The sequence below is a fragment of the Pteropus vampyrus genome, unplaced genomic scaffold, assembly GCF_000151845.1.
Source record: "Pteropus vampyrus isolate Shadow unplaced genomic scaffold, Pvam_2.0 Scaffold17, whole genome shotgun sequence".
Classification (NCBI taxonomy): Eukaryota; Metazoa; Chordata; class Mammalia; order Chiroptera; family Pteropodidae; genus Pteropus; species Pteropus vampyrus.
The window spans coordinates 12,933,637-12,942,244 of record NW_011888798.1 but is presented as its reverse complement, the minus strand read 5'-3'; positions in this window follow the sequence as shown (position 1 = coordinate 12,942,244).

The following is an 8,608-nucleotide window of genomic DNA, read 5'->3' as shown; positions in this document are numbered from 1 at the left end:
ATTGTATGCAGTTCAGCCTAATAATACAGTCATTTCTCCCACATGTTTTAGAATTTGGACCTTTTTTTCCTAGAGTCATGCTTTCCAACATGTGAGAAGCACATGATTTGGATGATTCATATGATTATTTGTGTGATACCCCTTATACAAGATTAAATAAACTGAATCATTTTGGTATGTTAGGATACATATCTGAATTTGGGAGCACTAAGAGAATATATGGTCATTTATAGCATTGTCCCTATGGACGGATTCCTGACCAAAATTTTTTTTACCTAAAATCAACACAGAATTAGAGATTTCTTGTTACATGTATTGATTTTCCTAGCATCCTTTTGAATAGCTGTATTGATAGAGTAGGACCTAGATCACTCACCCACCTAACACTCACTTCCTGTTAACCAGGTAAAATGTATGATCTAGTCTTTAACTACTAAATTCCTTGTTTGTAAATTCTTTAGAAAATAATCAAACTGTTTGCTGCAAAGTTGAGGGGAGTATAAATCTATCCACCTATGAAAAGACATCAATGTGAATTATTTTTAATTGCCATTGAGACTTAGAAAAAGGCAGGATGGCTGAAGATGTGTGAAAGTGTAATTGTTCCCTCTCCATATAGCAAAATGGCAATAAACTAAATAGTCCTAGAGTGGGAATTATTGCAACTATTTTTCAAACATCCTGATTATGTTCATGAGAACTTCTCAGTTTGATATTCTGCTTTTCATATCATTTTAATATTGGTTACCATTAATCAAAATGAAGCAAACTTAATCAAGAGGTTCTGTGAGCAATGGTTCTTGGTTAGAATATAACAGAGATATTTTATTTGTTTTCATGATTACTATCTATCTGAGCAAAAGACTGATTTTCTACTTATATAAAGTGTTGTAACAGTTCTTTTAAAATATATTTATTTGAATTTAAAAAATAGGACAAAGAAAAATATTAAGTCAGTAAAAATTCAGGTGGTACAGAAATTACTGAAGTTAAAGAAGCCTTGTTTAGAATACATCTCAAACCCAGTGCGGTTCCCAGTAGAGGTGGTTTGCCTTCTAGTAGACAATTTGAATTTTTGTGTGAACACGTTAACTTAATACTACAGGAGTCAGGTGAACAGGAATGATGGGTAATAGGAGCCCTACAATCCATGCAGTATCTCTACCCCAAAAGAGTGATGCACTAGACATTCATATAGCTGAATCCTCTGTTTTGTTGTCTTTGTAAATGTTTTTTAAAGTAAAATTCATATACTTTAATTATATAGCCTAATACACTTATAAATGAATAAACCTATGTACTACTACTTAGAGGAACATATAGAACATGCCCACTATCCCAGAAATTTCCTTCATGTTCTCCTTATCTTTCTTCCCCCACAGTTAACCGCTATTCTGACCTCTCACCATAGATTATTTTTGCCTCTTTTGAACTTTATATAGATGAAATCTTTTACTACACCCTCTTTTATGACCTGCTTCTTTTGCTTAACATTATGTCTGTGAGATTTATTCATGCAGTTGTATGTAGCGGTAGTTTGTTCATTTTCATTGCTATAGCATGTTCTATTGTATAAACACAGCATAAATTTCCATTCTAACAGTAATGGACATGTGGCTTGTTTTCACTTGGAGATGCTATGAATATCCCTGCACATGGCTTTTGGAAACATATACGCTGCTTTCTGTTGAGTTTATACAACTGAGAGTAGAACTCTTGGGTCATAGAGTAGGCATATGTTCAGCTTTAGTAATTCTTGCCACACAGTTTTTCAAAATGATTCTACCAATTTACAATTTCATCAGCAATATATAAGAATTCCATTGCAATATATTCTCACTTTATATTGTTAGGCCGGAGGTTTTAAAACCATTTTTATGAATAGATACATTTAATTTTAAGCATTGGAATCTAGATGTTTGCTTATAATGCATAGTATATTTGCAAGGTTTTAAAATTACTGATTTTTTCTGGAATTCAACTATTACATAAATGTAGAAAAGACTGTATTCTATTTTATTTTAAACTTTTCCAAAAGATGTTTATTCCATCAGAAAAATCATATTATTGATGGCAATATCACTCATTGTCCTTGAATCTATAATAAAACCAACACACCCATATCAATTTGTATTTGTAGCTGCCACATTCACAATGCTCTCGTGTGGAAAAAAAGACTATAGAAGTGACTACTCATTATGTGTATTGGTGTTTATCTCTGTGCATGTCTGAGGATTTATATATTGAAATATATATTATTTCATCATAAATCCTTTTTTTATTGTTCTTTATATTATAGTTAGGACATTATAATGATATTTGTAATTAGTGTATAGTTAGGTTATTATATACACATATTTATAGATATTTATATTTCAGAATACTAAAGAAGAATTTATAAAATATTTTTTAACATTTTATTTTATTATTAGTTTTAAGTATACAGTACATTGGTTAGACATTTATATAGTTTATGAAATGATCCCAGTTACTCTATCTTCCCTCTAGCTCTACACATAGCCATTACATTACTGCTGACTACATTCCCTATGCCATGCTCCCCATCCCTGTAACCATCTATCAATTACTAATTTGTATTTCTCTAACCCTTCACCCCTTTCTCCCAATCCCTCAACCCCCCACCACTCTGGCTGTCACCAGATTTTCCTCTATATTTGTGAGTCTGTTTTTGATTAGTTTATTCTTTTCATTCCTTAGATTCCATGTATCACTGAAATCATATGGTATTTATCTTTCTCTGTCTGACTTATTTCACTCAGCATAATAACCTCTAGCTCCATCCATGTCATTGTAAATGGTAGGCATTCATTTTTTATGGCTGAGTAATATTCCAATGTACATATGAACCCCAATTTCTTTATCCAATTATCTGTTGGTGGGCATTTAGGTTGTTTCTATATATTGGCTATTATGACTAGTCCTGCCATGGACATAAGAATACATAGATCTTTACAAATTATTATTTTGGTTTATTTTTGGATAAATACCCAGAAGTGCAATTGCTGGGTCAAAAGGTAGATCTACTTTTAAGTTTTTGAGGAAACTCCAGACTTTTTCACAGTGGTCGTAGCAATGTGCAATCTCACCGACAGTGTATGAGGGTTCCTTTTTCTCCACATCCTTACTAACACTTATTTGTTGATTTATTGATGATAGGCATCGAGCGATATATCATTCTGACAGGCATCGAGTGACATCTCATTGTGGTTTTACTTTGCATTTATCTAATGATTAGTGACCTTGAGCATCTTTTCACATGTCTATTGGCCATTTATATTTCCTCTTTGGAGGAATATCTATTCAGATCTTCTGTCCATTTTTAATTGGATTGTTTGCTTTGGTGGTGTTGAGTTGTATGAGTTTTATATATATATATATTTTGGATATTAACCCCTTATCAGATATAGGCAAATATTTTCTATCATTTGGTAGGTTGTCTTTTCATTTTGTTGATGGTTTCCTTTGCTGTACAAAAACTTTTTAGTTTGATGTAGTCCCATTTGTTTATTTTTTCTTTTGTTTCCTTTGCCTGAGGAGATATAGCAGAAAAGAAATTACTAGTAGCCATATCAGAGTTTACTGCCTATGTGTTTTTCTAGAAGTTTTATGGTTTCAGGTCTTACATTTAAGTCCTTAATCCATTTTGAGTCTATTCTTGTATATGGTGTAAGAAGTTGGTCTAGTTTCTTTTCTTTTTTTGCACATATCCATCTAATTTTTCCAACACCACTTATTGAAGAAACTGTCTTTTATCTCATTGTATATTCTTCCTCCTCTGTCATATATTAAGTGAGCATATAGGTATGGATTTATTTCTAGGCTCTCTATTCTGTTCCATTGATCAATGTATCTGTTTTTATGTCAGTACCATGATGTTTTGATTACTGTAGCCTTGTAGTATAGTTTGATATCATGTAGTGTGATATCTCCAACTTTGTTGTTCTTTCTCAAGATTGCCATGGCTATTCGAGATCTTTTATGGCTCCATATAAATATTAGGATTATTTGTTCTAGTTCTCTGAAAAATGTCATTGGTATGTTGATAGGGATTGCATTGAATCTATAGATTGCTTTAGGTAGTATGACCATTTTGATGATGTTGATTCTTCCTACCCATGAGCACGATATATGTTTCCATTTATTTATATCTTCTTCAATTTCTTTTATCAATGACAAAATTTTCTGAGAACAGGTCTTTTCACTCCTTGGTTAATTTGATTTCTTGGTATTTTATGGTTTTTGATGTAATTATAAATTGGATTGTTTTCTTAACTTCTCTTTCTGAAAGTTTATCACTGGTGTATAAAAATACCACTGACTTCCGAACATTAATTTTCTATCTTGCTACTTTACTGAATTCATTGATCATTTCTAACAGGTTTTTTTTTGTTGTTTTTTGTTTTTGTTTGTTTGTTTGTTTGTTTTGGTGGAATCCTTAGGGCTCTCTCTATATACTATCAAGTTACCTGCAAATAATGACAGTTTTATTTCTTCCTTTCCAATTTGGATGTCTTTCATTTCTCTTTTTTGTCTGATTGCTGTTACTAGGACTTCCAATACAATACCTTGAACAGAAGTGGTGAGAGTGGGCATCCTTGTCTTATTCCTGATCTTAAGAAAAGTGCTCTTAGCCTTTCCCCATTGAGTACAGTGTTAGGTGTAGGTCTGTCACATATAGTTTTTATTATGTTGAGATATGTTCCCTCTATTCCCACTTTGCTAAGTGGTTTTATCATAAACAGATGCTAAATTTTGTTGAATGCTTTTTCTGCAATTATTGATATGATCATATGATTTTTATTTTTCTATTTATTAATGTGGTGTATTGCATTAATTGATTTGCAACTATTGTACCAACCCTGCATCCCAGAAATAAATCCAAATTGATCATGGTGTATGATATTTTTAATGTGTTGCTGAATTTAGTTTGTTAATATTTTGTTGAAGATTTTTGCATCAATGTTCATCAGGGATATCGCCTATAGTTTCCTTTTTTTTTTTTTTTTTAAGAATGTCTTTGTCTGGCTTTGGAATCAAGTTAATGGTGGCCTCCTGAAAAGAATTAGGGAGCCTGCCCTCTTCTTGAATTTTTTGGACTAGTTTGAAAAGAACAGGTATTAATTCTTTGACTGATTGGTAAAATTCACCTATAAAGCCATCTAGTCCAGGACTTTTGTTTTTTGGGGAGTTTTTTGATTACTGATTCGATTTTGTTGGTGGAAATTGATCAGTTCAGATTTTCTGTTTCTTCTTGACTCAGTGTTTGGAAATTGTATATTTCTAGGAATGTATCCATTTCATCTAGACTGTCTAATATATTGGCATGTAATTGCTCATAGTATTTTCTTATGATCCATTGTATTTCTGTGGAGTCAGAGTTACTTATCTTCTTTCATTTTTGATTTCATTTATTTGAGTTCTTTCTCATTTTTCCTTGATGAGTCTGGTTAAGGGTTTATCAATTTTGTTTATCCTTTCAAAGAAATAGTTCTTGGTTTTATTAATATTTTATATTGTTTTTCTAGACTCTGTTTTGTTTATTTCTGCTCTGATCTTTATTACTTCCTACCCTCTACTCACTTTGGGCTTTGTTTGCTGTCTTTTTCTAGTTCTTTTAAGTGTAAGGTTAGATTATTTATTTGAGCTTTTTCTTGTTTCTTGAGGTAGGCTTATATTGCTATGAATAACCCTTTTAGGACAGTGTCCCGTGGATTTTGAATTGTGTTTTCATTTTTATTTGTCTCTAGGTATCTTTTGATTTCTTCCTTGATCTCATTGTTAACCCATTCATTGTTTAGTAGCATGCTATTTAGCTTCCATGTGTTTGTGTATTTTATAGTTTTTTTTTTCTTGTAGTTGATGTCTAGTTTAATACCATTGTGATCAGAGAAGATGATTGATGATTTCATTCTTCTTAAATTTATTGATACTTGTTTTGTGGCCTAACATTTTCCTGTCCTGGAAAATGTTACAAATACATTTGAGAAGAATGTATATTTTGCTGCTTTGCAGTGAAATGCTCTGAAAATATTTATTAAATGTATCTGGTCTAGTGTGTCAGTTAAGTCTACTGTTTTGTTGTTGATTTTCTGTCTGGAACATCTGTCCATTGGTGTCAATAGGGTATTAATGTCCCCTACTATGAGTATATTACTGTTGATCTCTTCTTCTATATCAGTCAATATTGCTTTATATATGTAGGTGCTCCTATGTTGGGTGCATATATGTTTACTAGGGTTATGTCCTCTTGATGTATTGTTCCCTTTATCATTATGTAATACCTTTCTTTGTCTTTTATTTTAGCCTTTGTTTTAATACCTATTTTGTCTGATATTAGTATTGCTACCCCAGCTTTTTTTTATTTCCATTTACTTAAAATATATTTTTTTAACCCTTAACTTTCAGCCCGTGTGATCATTTTATCTGAAGTGGGTCTTCTGTAAATAGTATATGCATGGGTCTTGTTTTGTTCTCTATTTGGCTACCCTATGTCTTATTCTTCACTTCAGTTATTGTATTTTTATATCTGTCTGGTTCTTTTTTATGATTTCTATGTCCTTTTTTATATTATCTCTCTGTTGATATTTTTACTGAGCTCATCCATTCTCCCCTTAAGTTCACTGAGCATCCTTATAACCATTATTTTGAATTCTGTCTCTGGTAGGTTGCTTGCCTCCGTTTCATTTAGATTATTTTCTGGAGTTTTCTCCTGTTGTTTCACTTGTAGCATGTTTCTTTGTTTTCTCATTTTATTAGCCTCCCTGTGTTTGTATGTATGTGTTAGGAAGATTTGTTTCAATTCTCAGCCTTGGCAAAATGGCTTTATGTGGAAAGTGCCTTGTGTGGCCCAGTGGCACATTCTCCCTGATCACCTGTGCCAGGGGCTCTGGAAGTGATCTTTGTGTGGGTTATGTGTGATCTTCTTTTGTAGCCAAGACTTTATTGGTGTTAGTACATCAGTGGATGGGATTTCACTCAGGCTGGCTGACTGTGGGAATTGGCTATGCCCACAGGGTATGAGTTGTTGTATGGGTCACTGACCTCACTGAGAAGGATTTACCCTAGAAGACTTGTGTACTTGTTGAGACCATCCTTTGTGTGTACCGCTTACGTGGCTAGTCAGGAGTTGCTCTGTTGTGGTCTAGTGCCTGACTCTAGGTGCACTGGTTTTGTGGCCCCTTGGGAGGGGCTCCCCAGTAGGCCAAGGTCAGCTGCTGCCTTTGTTTGCTCAGGGTTACCTGGTGAGAGCTACAAAGCAATCCACAGATGGTTGCTGCCTATGCTGGATCTATAGGTAAGTGGATCTATAGGAAGAGACAATGCTGTAAGCCATGGTCCGGTTACCCCCAGTACTGACCCTGGGGCAGTATAGCAGGAGGATCAGTATGCCTAAAGGCCTGAGGCTGCCTCTCAGTTGCCAGTAAGACTCCGCAAGTGGAAGAGCCTTTGGGTGATACCTGTATTGGGTGGTGCGAGGACCCAGGGAGTGACCCGAATATATTGAGTAGATTTCCCCCTGCCACTGCAGTATGTTTACATGCCAGCACTGTTACTGTGACTTCTTATAAGTCTCAGATTATAGCAAGGCCGGCCGCTGCCTTCTTCAGGCCTGCAAACACCCAAGACCTGTTCAAGAATTACTGAAGCTCGTGGGCAGGAATTTGTGGCCCACCACCAAAAGCCTCTTCCAGGATGCATGGGCTTTGTGTGGGCCACACGAACTGAGTGCTGTTGTTTGCTGTTGAATTTGTGTCCCAAGGAAATCACAGGATGGGACTGAGTTGCTTGGGAACAAATTTGCCACAGGTAATTTGTGGGTTAGGTAGGGCAGCATCTCAGTGATACACGGGGCAATCAGGCCTAGACAGCACCAGATTTGCTGTCAGTTCTGAGTCCATGGGCTCCCACAAAATCACATATCACTGTGAGACTCACTCCTGTCTGGGATGGGTTCACGCACCCCTGCTGACAGTAGTGATTCACCCGCCAATGTTTTCCCCAAAATTTTCACACTGTGCTAGTGCTAGCCACTAGCCAAGGTCTGTTGCCTGCGCAGAATGAGCAACCCTGGAAAGGGGCAAGGCAGGAACGGCTGCCTGTCAATGGGCTGTGGGCAATTTGTGCGTTGGGTAGGATGGGGGTCTCAGAGAAACAAAGGTCATTAGGACAATACAGTCTCAGTTTTGCTGCAACTTCTATGTCCATGAGTTCCTGCAAAAGTCACAGATCGCAGCAAGACCAGCTGCTGTCTTGGACTAACCCACAGATCCCCACTATCTGCCCAAGCTTGTGTTGGCAGCAATGATCTGCCTGAAACTGTTTTCCCTGAAATGCGCTCACAGTACTGGCTGAGTTCTGATGCCCGCTCTGAAAATTCAGCCCTGGAAAGCCCTGGAAAGAGCAGCTGCCTGAAGATAAGCCACCCCAGGCAATCTGGGTAGGGACCTCCGGAGGCCAAAACGGCTTCAGAATTGGCCCTGTGGGAGAAGGTTCAGCACAGGCAAGCTGGCACAGTTCTAAAGATTGCCCATAGGCAGGCTCCCAACTAAGACCTGATGATGACTGGCTACTTATCCAACCCTCGTTC